Raw genomic sequence first — 17,021 nt, forward strand, 5'->3', positions numbered from 1 at the left:
GGGGAATTAACCCTAGCTTACCTCTGAGATACTCAAAAGTATCCTTAGGTAGCGGCTTGGTGAATATATCTGCAATCTACTCCTTAGTTGGCACATATTCTAGTCTAACTTCTTTGTCCAACACCTATTCCCTAAGATAATGATATTTTAGTGCAATATGCTTGGTCTTAGAGTGCATTACCGGGTTTTTTGATATGTTAATGGCACTTGTATTATCACAGTGTATCGCCACCAGTTCAGTCACCTTTTCTTGGATACCTTCCAAAATCTTCTTAATCCATACCACCTATGTAGAGTTGATTGCAGCATCCCCATACTCTGCCTCAGCTATGGATTGAGAGATACAATCCGGTTTCTTGCTTGTCCATGACACAATCCTATATCCAAGAAAGAATGCACCTCCACTAGTTCTCTTTCTGTCATCAATGTTCCCTGCCCAATCTGCATCGGTGAAGACACTTAAGTTGAAATTTCCCTTATGTGGATACCAAAGACCATACTCACCAGTCCCCTTGATATCTCTAAATATCCTCTTAACCACCACCATATGATTCTCTTTTGGATTTGTAGCAAATATGGTAACCAAGGCAACTGCTTGTGCTATATCCGGTCTACTGTGCGTTGCATACTGAAACTTACTGATCATGGATCGGTATAGTATCTCATTCACTTCATTAGCCTCATTTTTTTTGGAGAGCTTGCAACCTGTAACCATCGGGGTTCCAACAGGTTTGGAATCTTCCATTCCAAAAGTCTTTAATATTTCCCTTATGTATTTGGTTTGGCTAATGAATATACCATTCTTTAGCTAAGATACTTGCAGACCGATGAAGAATTTTATTTCACCGATCATGGACATTTCAAATTATTTCTACATTTATTCTACAAAACCTCTGCTCATTTCATCATCTCCTCCAAAGATGATGTCATTTACAAAAATCTTTGCAATTAGATGTTTTCCTTCTTGTCCAGTCTTCAAATACGAGTTACTGTTGTCACTAGTTCTCATGAACCCTATACTTATCAGGTATGAGTGTAACCTCTCATACCAAGCTCTTGGTGCTTGTTTTATCCCATAAAAAGCCTTTTTCAGATTACATACCATGTCTCTTCCATATTCTGAAGTAAACCCTTCTGGTTGCTCAATGTACACTTCTTCCTCTAGAACACCATTCAAGAATGCCAATTTGACATCCATTTGGTAGACCTTGAACTTCTTGTAGGAAACATAAGCAAGCAAGATTCTGACTCCTTCCAATCTGGCCACTGATGCAAAGGTCTCTCCATAGTCCAAACCTTCTTCCTATGCATACCCTTTGTAGACTAACCTTGCTTTGTTTCTTACTACTTGACCAGTTTCATCTATTTTGTTTCTAAACACCCACTTGGTGCCTATTACATTTTTGTACTCTGGTCTAGGTACGAGGATCCAAGTTTCATTTTTCTCAATCTGCTCCAGTTCTTCCTCCATATATTTGATCCAATCTTCATCTTTTAGAGCCTCCTTTGTTGTTTTGGGCTCAATTTTAGAGAGCAAACAGGTACTCTCATTTGCTTTTCTTCTAGTCAATACTGTAGACACCTAAAAATGGTCAACGCTTGCGGAGTCATACTTTAACATTTGCGCATTGCCTCATTTTAGGTTTTTGCGTCGCATTAACATTTCTCCTATGTCACGCACTTAGTCTTTATCATTTGTGAACATTGAGTCCTTCTACATTCTTCATTTATCTCACTTTTGAATTTGTCTTGTCGACAACAATCTCCAGTCATGATTTTAATCGATCTTATCTTATTGCATCAATGTGCATGCTCATTTGTCATTATTTTGGACATCGTCAATCCTAATTAAGGGTTTTGTCCTCCTGTCAATCTTGTGATCGATTTGTCATCGATCGTTGTCCTCTTATCAATCTTGTCATTTGGCGATCGATTTATCATCAATCCTTATCATTTTCAATCTTGTCGTTTTAACGATCGATTTGTCATCGATCGTTGTCATGTTCAATCTTGTCATTTTGCGATTGATTTGTCATCGATCGTGGTCATTTTCAATATTGTCGTTTGACAATCTATTTTGTCATCAATCCTTGTCTTTTTGTCAATCTTGTCATTTCGCGATCAATTTGTCATCGATCGTCGTCCTTCTCAATTGTGTCAATTTGGATCAATTTGTCATTGTTCCTCGTCAATTGGCGCATTTTCTCAATCAAATCATTTATCACATTGGTCATTTATCAATTCAAAATCATGATCGAGTCAATTATCTTTCATCAAGACCTAATTCATCTTCTAGGGTTTCGTGATTTCATCATTTAACCTGGTTTGTCATTTCCTCCTTTAGGATTAATAAATTATTTATTTATCCTAAGTTTTCTTGTCACAATTAAATGTTCATTTAATTGGCTAATTATTCCTCTTTGTGAATTAATTAATAAATGACAAATTATTAATTAATTTACCTAATTTCTAATTTTCATCAATTTCTTAATTCCTAAATTCTTAATTCTTTAATTTCTTAATTCTCTAATTCTTAATTTCAAATTCCTCCTATTTCTCTCCTAAATTCATGGAAATGACATGTCAATTTGTCATAATTTGTCATAATTGACAATCAATCAATTTTTGACATAGAAGTTGTCATAATTTGTCATAAATCATCAATCAACAAATTTTGCATAGAAAGTGCATAATTTGTCATAATTTGTCATAATTGACATAATTGATTTGCAATTTCCATTTGAATTGAATCATGCTAATCTTGTCATCTCTCCAATTCTTCTATAAATTGGATGAATTTCTTCAATCAAACCCCTAATCAGATTATCGAATTTCTAATCAATCACGCTTCGAGTACTTTTGAGCAATTTTCTTACCTATTTACTTTCAAACATGTATGTGCACTTGTAGGTGAGATCCACAACCAAACTATTTGAAGAGGAAAGAAGAACAATGGAGCCGCATGAAGAAAACATTTGGATTTACATCTGGTTTGCATAATCTTTTTGAATGTTTTATCTTTATGTCTCTATTGGATGTAATTAGGATAGATCATTGCAATTGTGCTTTCGTGATTGAGCTAATGATTAGTTTTTATCTTGTTTGTGATGATTTCCGATTTCCTAACGTACATTAATTGGTGAACCCGACGTGAACACTAACCATCTAACCCCTTTACTATGTCTTTGAGTGCTTTTGAGTTGATTTGCAGGCCAAAAAAACCGAAAAACAGGGCAGTGCAGGACTTTCTGGGGACTTCTGCGACTGTGTGAGACAACCTGCACCTGTGTCAAGCAACTTGCGCCTATGTTGAAGACATTCTGCACCTGTGTCATGACTTCTGCGCCTGTGTAAAGTCCAGAACAGAGGTAAAACTGCAGTGTTTTACTTGAAAATTGTCTTGTTTTTTGCATTCTGTTTTTTGTTTTTTGGACTTTGGTACTAATTATTTGTGCAGCATCTTGGCATACGCATGGAAAAGACAACAAATGAAACTACTAACATGTGTTATGCAGAATCGATAGTCAAAGAATAAATACCTCAAACTTCTAACTTGGGTTTTGTAGGTTGCCTTGGAGAAACAACTAAACTTGGTGTTTGTTATTAATGTTTTAGGCACCTAGTGATTTCTAAATAGGTTGGAATGAATATGTTTTTGCTTTGATTGTTGAGTGTGACATTGGAGTAGGAGAGTATGCTCTCATCCTTCTTAGGGTGATCAGAAATCCAGATCTTCGATACCATGCTCGTGTCTTTGATTGTTTGTCACCTTTAGAGGGCCTGCCTTCCCGACCAATTTGCTTTTGCAAGCAAGTGATAATCGTGAGAAGGGAACGACCCAAAGTGAGTATGGCTAGAATACCTTGGCATTCTAACTCACTATAAAAAAATACCTGATGAGCGAAAGCTTTGAAGGAAGGGTTACGTGGGAATTGCAGTTACTTGGGAAGTGATGACCCTTGAACTCTTTCTCATATCAACATCTAAGTAGGGCCTCTTGGTCTAAATCGTGCTTGCGCGACTACATTTGTTTGGTATCTTGATGGGCTTAATGTCTCAATCATGCTTGCGTGACATCAAGGAGTAACTCTTAACAGAAATCCTGACTAAACACCTTGTTTTTAGAGGCCAAAAACCCTTCTAGTTTCTTGAGAAGGACAAGTTCGGATACTTGGAAGAGATACTAAGTTCACCATGGGGAGATTTCCATGGGGACTGATGCTTGGCTACCCTGAGAAGTGAGTGTCGTGGAGGGGAGCCTGTGGGGTCAAGCATCTATGTATTCTCCTTGAATCCCATAATGAGTCTAAGTCTCAAGTACCTAATGTCCTTGCCTACCATAAGAAATGTGGGAATGAGCATGATTGTCTTGAGTCTAAGTTGCAATATCTTGTATTCTTTGCTTGTCAAAAGTTGAATTGTATCTCATTTCAAGAACAAAACAAATTGATCCAACATAAGATTAAACACAAGAGACATTCATCCAACAAAGGTTCAACAAGATTCAAAACTCATCTTCAAACATGGTTGTCAAATATTGTTCAAAATCTTGTCTCAACAAGCATGTCACTTACATTTAGGTTCATCCTAGGTTGCATTTTGCAATGTTCATTGTCAAGTACCAAGGTTAGGTTTCACCTAAGTCATACTCTTTTCAATAAGGGTCATCCATTTGCATATGTCCTCTTGCATTAAAGTCATACCATTGTCATACATTGCATACCCTAAGTCTCTTCATTAAGCTTAGGTCATTATCATATCATATTAAGGTCACTTGCATATTAATTGTCCCTTAGCATATAGTGTCAAAACTAGGTTTTGTCATACTTGAGTAATCCAAATCTTTGATAAACCCTAAGTCATTGTTAAGAAGTCTAGACCTTATCAAACCTTTTGTCCTTTTGTCATCAATGTCATTTGGTCAAACCTAGCTTAGTATCCAAGCATATAGGGGAGACTTTGTCATTTTGTCCTTTTATCACTTAAGTCCTTTTGTCCTTTGAGGTCTAGATATCATTCCAATTTCCTAAGGGTCCCTCTCTTAGATTTGCATTCATAAGTTTGTCAAAATTTCCAAAAACAACCAAAAACATAGATTGCATTTTCAGCTATTTAGGTTGCATTTAGTTGCATATCATATATTGTCCTTGAAAAATTCCAAAAAAAAACATTACATTTTACATAAGTGACATGCCTGTTGAGACAAGATCAAAATCTAAAAAGATGGGCGAACCAACGTATCAACCCATGGACAACATAGCAAATTCGCAGTTTCAAACTAGTCAAACAGTGCAAATCGAAGGTTCATCAAACACATCTCTACCACCATATGGAATGGTTCAACTTGGACCACCTCCATTATATGAACTTGTGTTTGTACCTATGAAACTAGGACATGGGAGTGTCCCACCAACTCCCAGAGGAAGTGCACCTTTCAATTGGAATCAACCAAACTTGCAACATGACATTCAAACTCAAACATTATATGAAGAACAAACTCTTTCGCAAGGATTTGGTTCAGATCAAGGCATCCAACAAGAAACGAATCCAAATGTCCAACCAGATTCTTCATTTGATTCCGACACTTCTGATGATGTTGACATGTTCCTTCAAGATCCAAAGATAACAAAAAAGATGGATAAGTTCTTGAACAAGGTCTTTAAGATGTTTCCACAAAAGTATCTTAACATGATGAGTAATGTGACCTCTTCAAGTGACCAAATCAATGTGCAAGAACAACAAAGCGGTGAGTTGTTAAGTTTTTCCCCGCATCCAAATGAAGAAAATGCACAACAAGCAACTCAACCTACATTGATGAGTAAACGTGCTTCAAAGGCATTGACAGTGACTATTCCTCAAAAGTCACCATTTGAGACAATAAATAATCCACTATTCAATACAACACCTATAACACAAGATCAAATGAAGAACACGCAAGTATTCACAGCTGTCTCTCAACAAGAAGTGGTTCCTTACATGCATAAAATTGGATCAAAATCTAAGATGCAGGAAAGCTTCACAACTGGAATGCCTGATATCACCAATGTCCAAAATAATTCCACGATGCAACAAAGTTCTTATGTCCTGTTAAGTTCAATATCTTTGCCAAACACTATTGCGACAAATCCTTCGATAATGGCGACACAAAGAGCTACGGATAGTGGTTTGCACCAACAACAATTGTTGCAACAATTGAGTAATATAAAAAAGGTACAATCGAATGTGGAAACAAGCAATGTACCACAACAACAATTTCGCATTCGACAACAAATTGTAGCACCTTCGGCACCATTACAAGTTAATGCAAACTTGCAACCATCACAATGGATTGGACAAACAACACAACAAGTTAATGCAAGTGCTATACCCCATCCTAAGGAGAAGCAATGAAAACCATCTAAACAAAGTTTTTTACAAATGATGGGATATACACCACGACAACAATTGGCACAAAGTCAACAAATTCCGATCTGTCAGCTTCAACACCAACATGTGCCACAATATGTGCCAAGGCAAACAAGTTATCCTACACAACCGCAATTGGCGCCTATGCAATATCAACAACCTACTCAATTGCAATATCAACCTAGGCTCCAAGAAGCACAACAACAAGGTCAATATCAAGGCATAGCACAACCGCAACAACAAGCGATGTACCAAGAACTTTATATGCCGGAAACACCAAAAATGGCCATTTCAGAGTATCAACAACCGATCGGAAATGCGATGTATCGACAAAGGATACCAATTGGGATTAATGATGGACCTCTAAATTCTGATACAATTGCGCAACAACTTGAGAAGTTGCAACGAAAAGTTGACGCATTAGAAACTAAAGGAACAAAGAAGTTGTATACAGATCAAGATTTATGTCCTAATCCATTTGACAAGAGTGTACACATGCCTCCATTCCCTAAGCATTTTGAGGCACCTAATTTTGAGAAATATAAAGGGAATGGCAATCCAAAAGATCACATTCGAGCATTTTTCACGGCATGTACTAAGGTAAGCTATGAAGAGACGTATTTAATGCGCTTATTTGCATGAAGTCTCACGGGACAAGCCATGGATTGGTATTCACATCTGCCAGGAAATATAAAAACTTGGTCGGAATTGGCTCAAAAGTTTTTATCTCACTTCGCGTTCAACATCGACAGTGACGTGACCATGTCAGATTTATGCAACACCAAGCAAAAGCAAGGTGAATCATTAGTGACTTTCTTGCAATGATGGCGAAGCTTGTATAGTCATTCTTCTCTTGATATACCCGAGGAACAACAAGTGAATCTGTTTATCCAGAATTTGGTCCCAGAAATGATGTATGAGCTAAAATTGAAAAGTCCCAGTACTATAGAGAAACTTATTAAGAAAGGAATGAGCATTGAAACGGCTCTGGTAGCTAAAGGAATTATCAAGCTCAATAAAGACAATGACAACACCAATTATTCGGGGGATAGAAACAGATTTTGGTATAAGAACAAGAATGTCACTAATGATGGAGTTGTTGATGCAAGAGCGGTGAATGCAAATCAACCCCCATTCATGATCAAGAAATTGAGTGTTCCTAATATGTCAACTATGGAACAAAATCAAGCACCAATGAGCAATGTTACTCAACAGCCGCAATACCAACAGCTTGCTCAACAACAACATACTCAACAATATAATCAACAACAAGGCCAACAACAAAACCAGCAACGCAAAACTTTCCGATCAAGGGATGGGCCTCCTCGACAATTTACACCATTAGGAGAGCCTATTGAATCAGTAATGAGACAATTGATACAAGCAAAATTTATTAAGCTACCAGATATCAAGGCAGAACCAGCGGTAAAACCACATTGGTGGAATGATAATGCGTACTGTGAGTATCATCGGTCTAAAGGACACAAAACTGCATCATGTTTTCAATTGAAACATATGATTCAAGATTTATTAGAGCAAGGAGTAATTGAGGTAGATCCACCTCATGTGACTTCTAACACAGATCATACTATTTTCAAAACTCCTTTGCTTGATCATGACAAGGGGAAGGCATCTTCTTCAAACTCTACTCAAACGACAAATTATGCAAGTTCTGGTTATAATAATGTCATTAATTGTTTTCATGCATCAAATGAGTATGTTTCTACCCTGAGAATAAAGGGACAAGATCCTTCTTGCGCAGTCACCACTCGTCGATCCAAAATAGTCCTGAAAGGAGCTCCTGCAGCTCCTCCCAAGCCAACTCCTGCAAGCCAGTATAATCTCTTGGATCATCTAGGAAAGACACCTGCACAAATATCAATCCTTGAATTATTAAAAATGTCCCCCATGCATAGTGCAGTCCTGGATAAAGCTTTAATTGAGTCCACTGTCCCAACAAATATTGATGTTGACCAATTTCAAGCCCGGATTGGACATCTAGCTATTTCCCAAAATGTCGCATTTTCTGACAATGATATCTCACCTGATATGCTCCCTCACAATGATCCTTTACACCTTGAAGTCTTTGTTCATAACTGCAAAATCCGACGAGTCTTGATAGATGGCAGAGCAGGTCTTAATATTTGTACTTTGAGAGTGGTTATTGGCCTTGGATATACAGAAAATGACATTGATGCTTCTAAAAGAATAACAATCAAAGCATATGATGATGCTGAGCGCCCATCCAAAGGGATAATTACATTGCCTATCAGAGTCGGTCCAGTGACAGAAAACACTTTCCTGCAAGTCCTCGACCTTGATCTCCCTTATAATATGATCCTTGGCCGTCCATGGATCCAAGCAATGAAAGCAGTTCCATCCACCTATCATCAATGTTTAAAATATCCTTACAATGGAACTGAGATAACAATTCTGGGAGATCCTAATCCATTTCAATTTTGTGCTACTCTAAAGGATACCCCTCAGCAGCAAGTCCCAGTCAATAGAGAGGCCAAATCACATAACTATGTGGATCCTAATCAATTGTTAGATGCTATCAAAGGAAAATTGAAGATACAAGACCAAGGATGTGGAGAATATTCAATGGATCAAACATTCCTCATCGGGAATTTACCAATATCTCCAAAATCATATGGCAAACCACATTTATTGCAAAAGGAACCTAAGGTCATTATTCAATATCAGCCTCCTACTACATTTTCAAGATGGGCAGAACTTGACAAAGAAACCGTAGATGATGATGTCATAGATTGGCTTTATAAAGATCCAACTGAGACCCCACCTGTCAGATTGCTAGTGGAATGATACGGCAAAGGATTTACTTTGCTGCAAAAGAAAGGATATGATGGTTGCAGTGGCTTAGGCCTGAACATCAATGGAAGGCTAGAACCTATCATACCCAAGAGGCGACCGCCAACTTTAGGGTTAGGTTTTGTACCATTGTGAATTGGATCTACATCTACCAAAGTGCCCAAGTGTAGAAAAGGGCGTGATTCTGACAATGAAATAACACCTGAGGATACCCGACCCAAAACTGATTCCAATGAATGGGAGTGGAGTTCTTTTTCTTCTAGCTCCCATGCCCTTGACAATATTTTTATTGACCCTGATAATTTGCCTATGGAAGACAAACATGAAATAACTCCTCTTCCTAAAACATGTCCTCATGCTTGGATAGAGTCATTTTGGGATCCAAGCTCCGAATCCGATACAAGCAGTTCGGATAGTGATACCACAGATGTTCATATCTTTACCATATCAGCCCTCTCTCTCCTTACAACCGATGATGACATTCCCCTCATCTATCCCCAGCTTATCCAACATGACCAACAAGAACCGCTCACATTGGACTGTTTTCAAAATGACGAAGCAATTGCAGAATTCCTTGGACTATGGGAAGGCATACCACAAGGTGATCATAAGGCAGGATTTGCTATTGACCTGGATTCCACAACATATTTTGGGGAGTCAACTCCCTCTTCCAGTCATCAAAATGAAAAAAGAAAAGAAATAGTAAAAAATCAAAAGAATAGATCTTTGGGTGAAAACTGTAAGGCACTCTTTGATCATACAAAAGTCAAAATAAAAGACGTACCTACGGGTGAAAACCTCTCTGAGGCGCCCAAAGGTGGAAGAGTGGACATGCCCCTATCAAGTCAGGACAAATCAACATTGCTTGTGGAAATGACCGAGGAAATCAATTTGGGTACACCTGACAACCCTAAGGTCATTCATTTTGTTGCTTCTCTATCACAACAGGAAAAAATAGATTTTGTCAATTTCTTTCTTGAGAAGAAGATCAACTTTGCATGGTCCTATGCAGATATGCCTGGCCTCGATCCATAATTGGTTCTTTATCATTTGCCACTAAAAGCCGATGCCAAGCCTGTCAAACAGAAACTTAGAAAGATGCATCCCCAGGTGGCTCTTTTGGTCAAGGTGGAACTAAAAAAATTACTAGATGTGGGCTTCATTAGACCCATTGATTATGTAGACTGGATTTCAAATTTAGTACCAGTTAGCAAAGTAACTGGGGGCATCAGAATCTGCACAGATTTTAGGGATCTCAATAAAGCATGCCCTAAGGATGATTTTCCATTGCCAAACATAGATATCATAGTTGACATGACTGCTGGATATGAGATGCTTTCATTAATGGATGGTTTCTCCGGCTATAACCAAATTCACATTGCTCCTGAAGATCAACATAAGACAACATTCACTTGTGCTTAGGGCACCTACTGTTTGAATGTGATGCCCTTCGGTCTTAAAAATGCAGGCGCAACATATCAAAGAGCAATGACGACAATTTTTCATGATTTCATGCACACTTTGATGGAGGACTATGTTGATGACTTGTTATGCAAATCTGTCACCAGAGATAGTCATCTAGCCATCCTGGGCCCAATCTTTGACCGAATGGAGACCTACAAACTTAGGCTCAATCCAAAGAAGTGTGTCTTTGGTGTCACAGCTGGCAAATTACTAGGATACATTGTTTCTCACCGAGGCATTGAGGTCAACCCTGCCAAAGTCAAAGCAATAATGGATATGCCTCCACCTTCAAACCTCTGGCAATTAAGAAGTCTGCAAGGAAAGCTCCAGTCAATTCGCCGCTTCATAGCTCAGTTGGCCGACAAATGTCATCCATTCCAGCATCTATTGCATAAAGGTGTCACTTTCAAATGGACTAAGCAATGTCAATCAGCCTTTCAAGCTCTCAAAGAATATTTGCTGTTGCCGCCTATTCTAATGCCTCCAATAGAAGGAAAGCCATTTTTATTATATATTTCTGCAACTGAAACGACATTAGGAGTTCTCTTGGCCCAACAAGATGAGAACGACAAAGAGCAAGCCATTTACTATATCAGCTGGACACTGGTAGGCTATGAGATAAATTATTCAACTCTTGAAAGGGCATGCTTAGCAGTGGTATTTGCAATGCAAAAACTCCAACATTATATGCTAAGCCACCAAACATTGTTGGTTGCAAAAATTGATCCCTTAAAATATTTTCTTAGCCGAGCAGCTTTGACGGGTTGCCTAGCAAAATGGGTCATGATTCTCAGTGAATTTGACATTGAGTATATGGAGCAAAAGGCGATAAAAGGACAAGTCATAGCAGATCAACTTGCAGAGGCTCCTATTTCTGATGATCATCCCATGTTGACCGTTTTTCCAGATGAATCAGTCTTTGCTCTCACATCCTCTAATGAATGGAAGTTATACTTTGATGGGTCCCATACCAGGTTTGGGTTCGAAGCCGACATCTTGTTTGTCACCCCTCAAGGTGATGCTATTCCAAAGTCCTACAGAATAACTTTCCACTGCACCAATAACATTGCAGAGTATGAAGCACTAGTTACAGGACTCCGAGTAGCAGTCCACTGGAACATCAAGCATTTGCAAGTCTATGGAGATTCTCAATTAGTCATCCGACAAGTGAATGATGACTACGAAACAAAAGATGAAAAGCTTATTCCCTATAAGCACATGGTAGATTTCTTCAAGACCAAATTCACGGCTATCCATTTCAGTCAAGTTCCAAGAATGCAAAACAAGTCGGCAGATGCGATGGCTACGATTGCCTCCATGTTAAATATGCCAAACAATATGGACAAATGTGAATTTTTAGTCGAACAATTGTTGGTTCCTTCTTTTGACATTGCGATAGCGGATGTGATGTGCGTTCTTGTTGGTCCCAACTCCCCATGGTACAATGACATATATCAATATTTGAAATCCCAAACCTTACCACCCAACCTTTCCGCTAACCAACGCCGAGCCTTTATCCGACAGACAGCCAAATATGTCATCATCACCGACACCTTTTACCGCCGTTCCTTTGACCATACCCTCCTCAGGTGTTTGGATTTTGACGAAGCACACACGGCTTTACACGAGGTTGACGATGGTATATGTGGGGGCCATTTCAATGGTCTAAGCTTAGCCAAAAAGTTGATTTGTGCTGGGTATTATTGGCCCACTCTGGAAAAAGATGTTCATGATTTTGTTAAGAAGTGTTACAAATGCCAGATTCATGGAAACTAGATTCATGCACCATCCCAAGAGCTTCATTCTGTCATATCTTCGTGGCCTTTTTCTCAATGGGGATTGGATCTTATTGGCAAGATTCACCCGACATCTGCAAATGGACACAAGTTCATCATTACAGCCACAGAGTATTTTACAAAATGGATCGAGGCTATCCCCATGACCTATATCACGGGTGTCCAAATTTCAAAATTCTTACTGAATTATATCATATGCCGGTATGGGGTTCCCCTTGCCATAGTCACAGATAATGGTCGTCCTTTTAAGAATAAAGATGTTAAAGAGCTCTGTGAAAAGTTTCATATCCAACACCATTTCTCCAGTCCATACTATCCACAGGGGAATGGTCAAGCCGAAGCATCCAATAAAACCATTATCAAGATCCTAAATAAGGTTGTCAATGATGCTGGTCGAGATTGGCATGTACAGTTGAATCCAACACTATGGGCCTATCGCACTTCTATCCGCACACCTACTGGCGCAACACCTTATTCCTTGGTGTATGGTGCGGAAGCCATTTTACCTTTGGAGGTGGAGATTCCTTCCTTGCGAGTTTCCTTGCAACATCTGATTGATGATGAGACACACAGAGTCTCTCGGCTGCATCAGCTTGAGATGTTAGATGAGAAACGTCAGACAACTCTAACACATTTGCAAGCATATCAAAACCGTCTCTGTCGCTCTTATAATAAGAAGGTCAAAGGGCGACACTTCGAAGTGGGAGACCTGGTTTTAAAGGCAAACCCTAAGAATACAGTCTACTGACATCATCAAAGGTAAATTTGAACCTAATTGGGTTGGTCCTTTCATAGTAACTGCAGCATATGGCTCAGGGGCATATCAGCTTGCTACCCCAGAAGGTGAACCTCTGTCTGATCCTATAAACAACATGCATCTTCGCAAGTACTGGGCATAATTTTCTTTCAGTACTTCTTCAAATATGATCTTTAAAAAATACAAAAAAATGAAAAAAAAAGAAAATACGAAAAAAATTGAAAAAAAAAAAAAAGGTGAAAAAAGAGAAAAAGAAAAAAGAGCAAAGAGTAAAGAAAAAAAATGATTCGCCCACTAGTGAAAACCTGGCAAACAGGCGCTTTGGGCAAGTACCTTGGTGAAAACCTGGCAAACAGACACCATGTGTAACATGAGATTGTTGCTCCGTCATCTATCATGACCTCTAAGCTATGCTTTTTCTCGACCGGTTTCTCACGTCTATCTTTGTTTTGACCCAATGTCCTATTCCAGGCCTGTTATTGGTCAACATCATTGTCTTGCATACCCCGGTTTCTTGTACATATGTTTTGGTCCCGGTCTATGTATGTCTTTCAGATGCGCATTGGGTGTGTTTCCCTTGTCATTATCGATCACTGAAACTTTTGCATTTAAAAATGTCCTGAGAAAAGATCATAAAAATCAAATAATGTCCTGAAAAAATCTTCAAAAAACATTTAAAAATGTCCTAAAAAAAGATCATAAAAATCAAATAATGTCCTGAAAAAAATCTTCAAAAAACATTTAAAAATGTCCTTAAAAAAGATCATAAAAATCAAATAATGTCCTGAAAAAATCTTCAAAAAAAACATTTAAAAATGTCTTGAAAAAAGATCAAAAAAATTGAAACATGTCCTGAAAAAATCTCTAAAAAAATTGAATAAAGTCCTGAAAAAATACAAAAAAATTGAAAAGCAAAACAAAAACAAGCATTTTTAAATAAATAACCCCTCTGTGCATCAGACAGATCCCTGAGCATACATCCAACGACACGCAATCGCACATTGTGCTTTACTGAAATCATGCATAAACAGATGAACTTTTTACTCAAACCAGACATTCAAACTGATCGCACTTGTCATGTCAATCAACCGCAAATTTATTTGTCCTTGGCACACTATCATGGGTCTTATACAGGGTGTGGTATACTCAAAACCAGACTGTGTCCTGTCTTAGACGGGGTACCGCATGTCCTGAAATCAGACAGCATGATTGTCCTATCAACGCTTTCAACTGTTGATAATGAAGATCAAGATGTTTGTTTGATTTGTTGGAATTTTGTGCATCTTATCTTTCTATTGATTTATCTTCGATCATGCTCCTATGTTGCTCGATGATGTCACTGAGTGATTTAGAGTGACCGGGATGGTTCATGGTCCCTTTCTTTTTTTTGTGATTGTTGTTTGTCTGTGATGTGTCTGTCTTTTGCAAAGAGGGTTGCATTTCAGCTCTAGCCTTCAATGCCATGATGCTACACATCCATTTTGCTACATAAAAAATAAAGGTTCTCACCTACAAAGTGCATTACTGAAAGCAAGTTTTTCTTTGTCTCTAATTGTCCTCTGTCTCATTTTCTTCTTACTAACATTTCTTCCGTCAGTTCGGATAGTCAGTTCAGTCTAGTGCTCCGATTTCCCCACAAACATACATGCTGCATCCGCATTCATTGGTTAGTACACTTGCATTACATTAAGCATCACATCAAGCATTTTATCCATTTCATATTATAAATGCATCAAAAACACATAAAAAAAATACATCCATACATGATCTACAATGGTACATAAACAGTGCATAAGTCATCCATACATGGAAAACAACATCAGTCATAACACATTGCATCCCATCATATCGATGCATATCATATCATATATCACAATAATATCGGAGTACAAAATTGGACTGTCTGTCCTAAGTATGGCCCGCAGGCTAACTACAAAAATGTCAAACTACATAATGTCCACTGTCAGCCATAAGGAGGATGTGCCTCTGTCACTGGGTGCTCCCTCTGTCCTCCTCATCTCTGGCATGTCTCGCGGATGATGTCCCTCCTGGTCCTGGCTGTGGTGGTCTCATAGGTCCACTCACCCCCATGCTACTCAATGACCTCCAAGAGCGTGCCTTGCTCTCTGTCCTCGATCGTGCCCGATATGAAGGTGCTCTCTGCTCTGGTGGAACTGCACTCTCATATAGTGTCCTCCAATGGCATATCTCCTCTCCAGTCTCTACCAGCATCTGTGCCATCTCTCGTGCACTGGCATCCCGAATCGACCCAATATACTCAGTGACTCTCTGTTCCTCTCGCTGTGCCTGAGCAACTGCTGTATCTCGAGCTGCTGTGAGTCTAGCTATCTCTGCTCTGAACTGCTCCTGCTGTCTCTCTAAAGTCGCAATGTGATCTTGCTGACTCGCTATGGTAGCCCTGCACATCTCCATCTCCTCTATCCTAGTTGTCTCTGGCTCTATGGGTATATCCTGCAATGCCTCATGCTCGCCTGAATCTGGCTCATCCTCATCATCCCCATCCTCATCTCCATCCTCATCATCCCCATCATCCTCATCCCCGCCCTCATCCTCCTCATCGTCATCATCTCCCTCCTCCTCTCCTATGAGTGGGAAGTCCTCCTGTCGCCTTGGTACTAGAATATCCGGATCTGTAAATGGCACTGGCCGCCGTCGTGCAAACCATCTCTCATACTCCTCTGTTGTCCCAGCGTCCACCACATCTGCTTCCCAATCCCACTGTCTCTGCTGTAGCTATGAAAAGTTTGTATATGCTATGTGTGGCTGAATCATACTCCCCCACTGACTTGTCTCTCTGTGAGATCGGGCAAAGTGTGCAGTCCTCCTAGGTACATCCTGCCTCTCTCCAAACTGTCGTCTAACTCTCTCTGGCAGGTACAACTCAATCACTCTCTGGTGATTCACTGGTCACCCAATCAAGTACCTCTCCTATCTACAATACGGTAACTCCTCACTGTCTTCTGACCATCCTGGGCAATCACGATATGGCCTCCATGTGAACTCTCTCAATCTGTCTAGCTCATGTCGCCAATATAATATGTATCCAAAAGGACCCTGTCTCAGTGCTCCCCCATAGCAGTACACATATGGTCGGTGTGGTACTACCTGTCTCTCTGTAATCGGTCGACATATGGCTATGTGCTCAAATGCCCATACCTGTAGCAATGTGACTCCACAGCTCAAAGTTTGCACTCCCTGATATGCTATCTGATGCAACTGAAAATATAGCATAGCCAGTACACATGGTCCCCATGCGTACACCGTCCCCTCTATTGCCATCCACTCTATCACTCTTCCCCATCCAATAGGGAATCCATGTCCTCGTCTGTCTCCTGCTAGTAGGCATGCTATCACCACTGCTATCACCACGTATCGTCGATCATACTCTGATGCCATAGTCTCCCAGTCGATCTCCCTCTCGACGATATCTAGATCATCTGCGTCGCACTCAAACAATCTACACAACGCGTCTCTCCCTATCACTGGGTCATACTCTATCATCTCACCATGAATCGGAATGCGGAGGATACGCCATACATCCTCCAGTGTCACAGTTGCCTCTCCAGTCGCCAGATGGAATGAGGAAGTCTCTGAATGCCATCGCTCTGCCAATGCGGTAAGCAGTCCTGTGTTTGCCCTAATCTTGGGCATGAATGTGACATAGTATATCCCAAGTCCTGCTAAGGTATCTCTCTCTGTGCCCCTGAGTCTATGTCATAGCATGAAGCAGTCAGGTCGGTTCTCTC

The sequence above is a fragment of the Cryptomeria japonica genome, chromosome 3, assembly GCF_030272615.1.
Source record: "Cryptomeria japonica chromosome 3, Sugi_1.0, whole genome shotgun sequence".
Classification (NCBI taxonomy): Eukaryota; Viridiplantae; Streptophyta; class Pinopsida; order Cupressales; family Cupressaceae; genus Cryptomeria; species Cryptomeria japonica.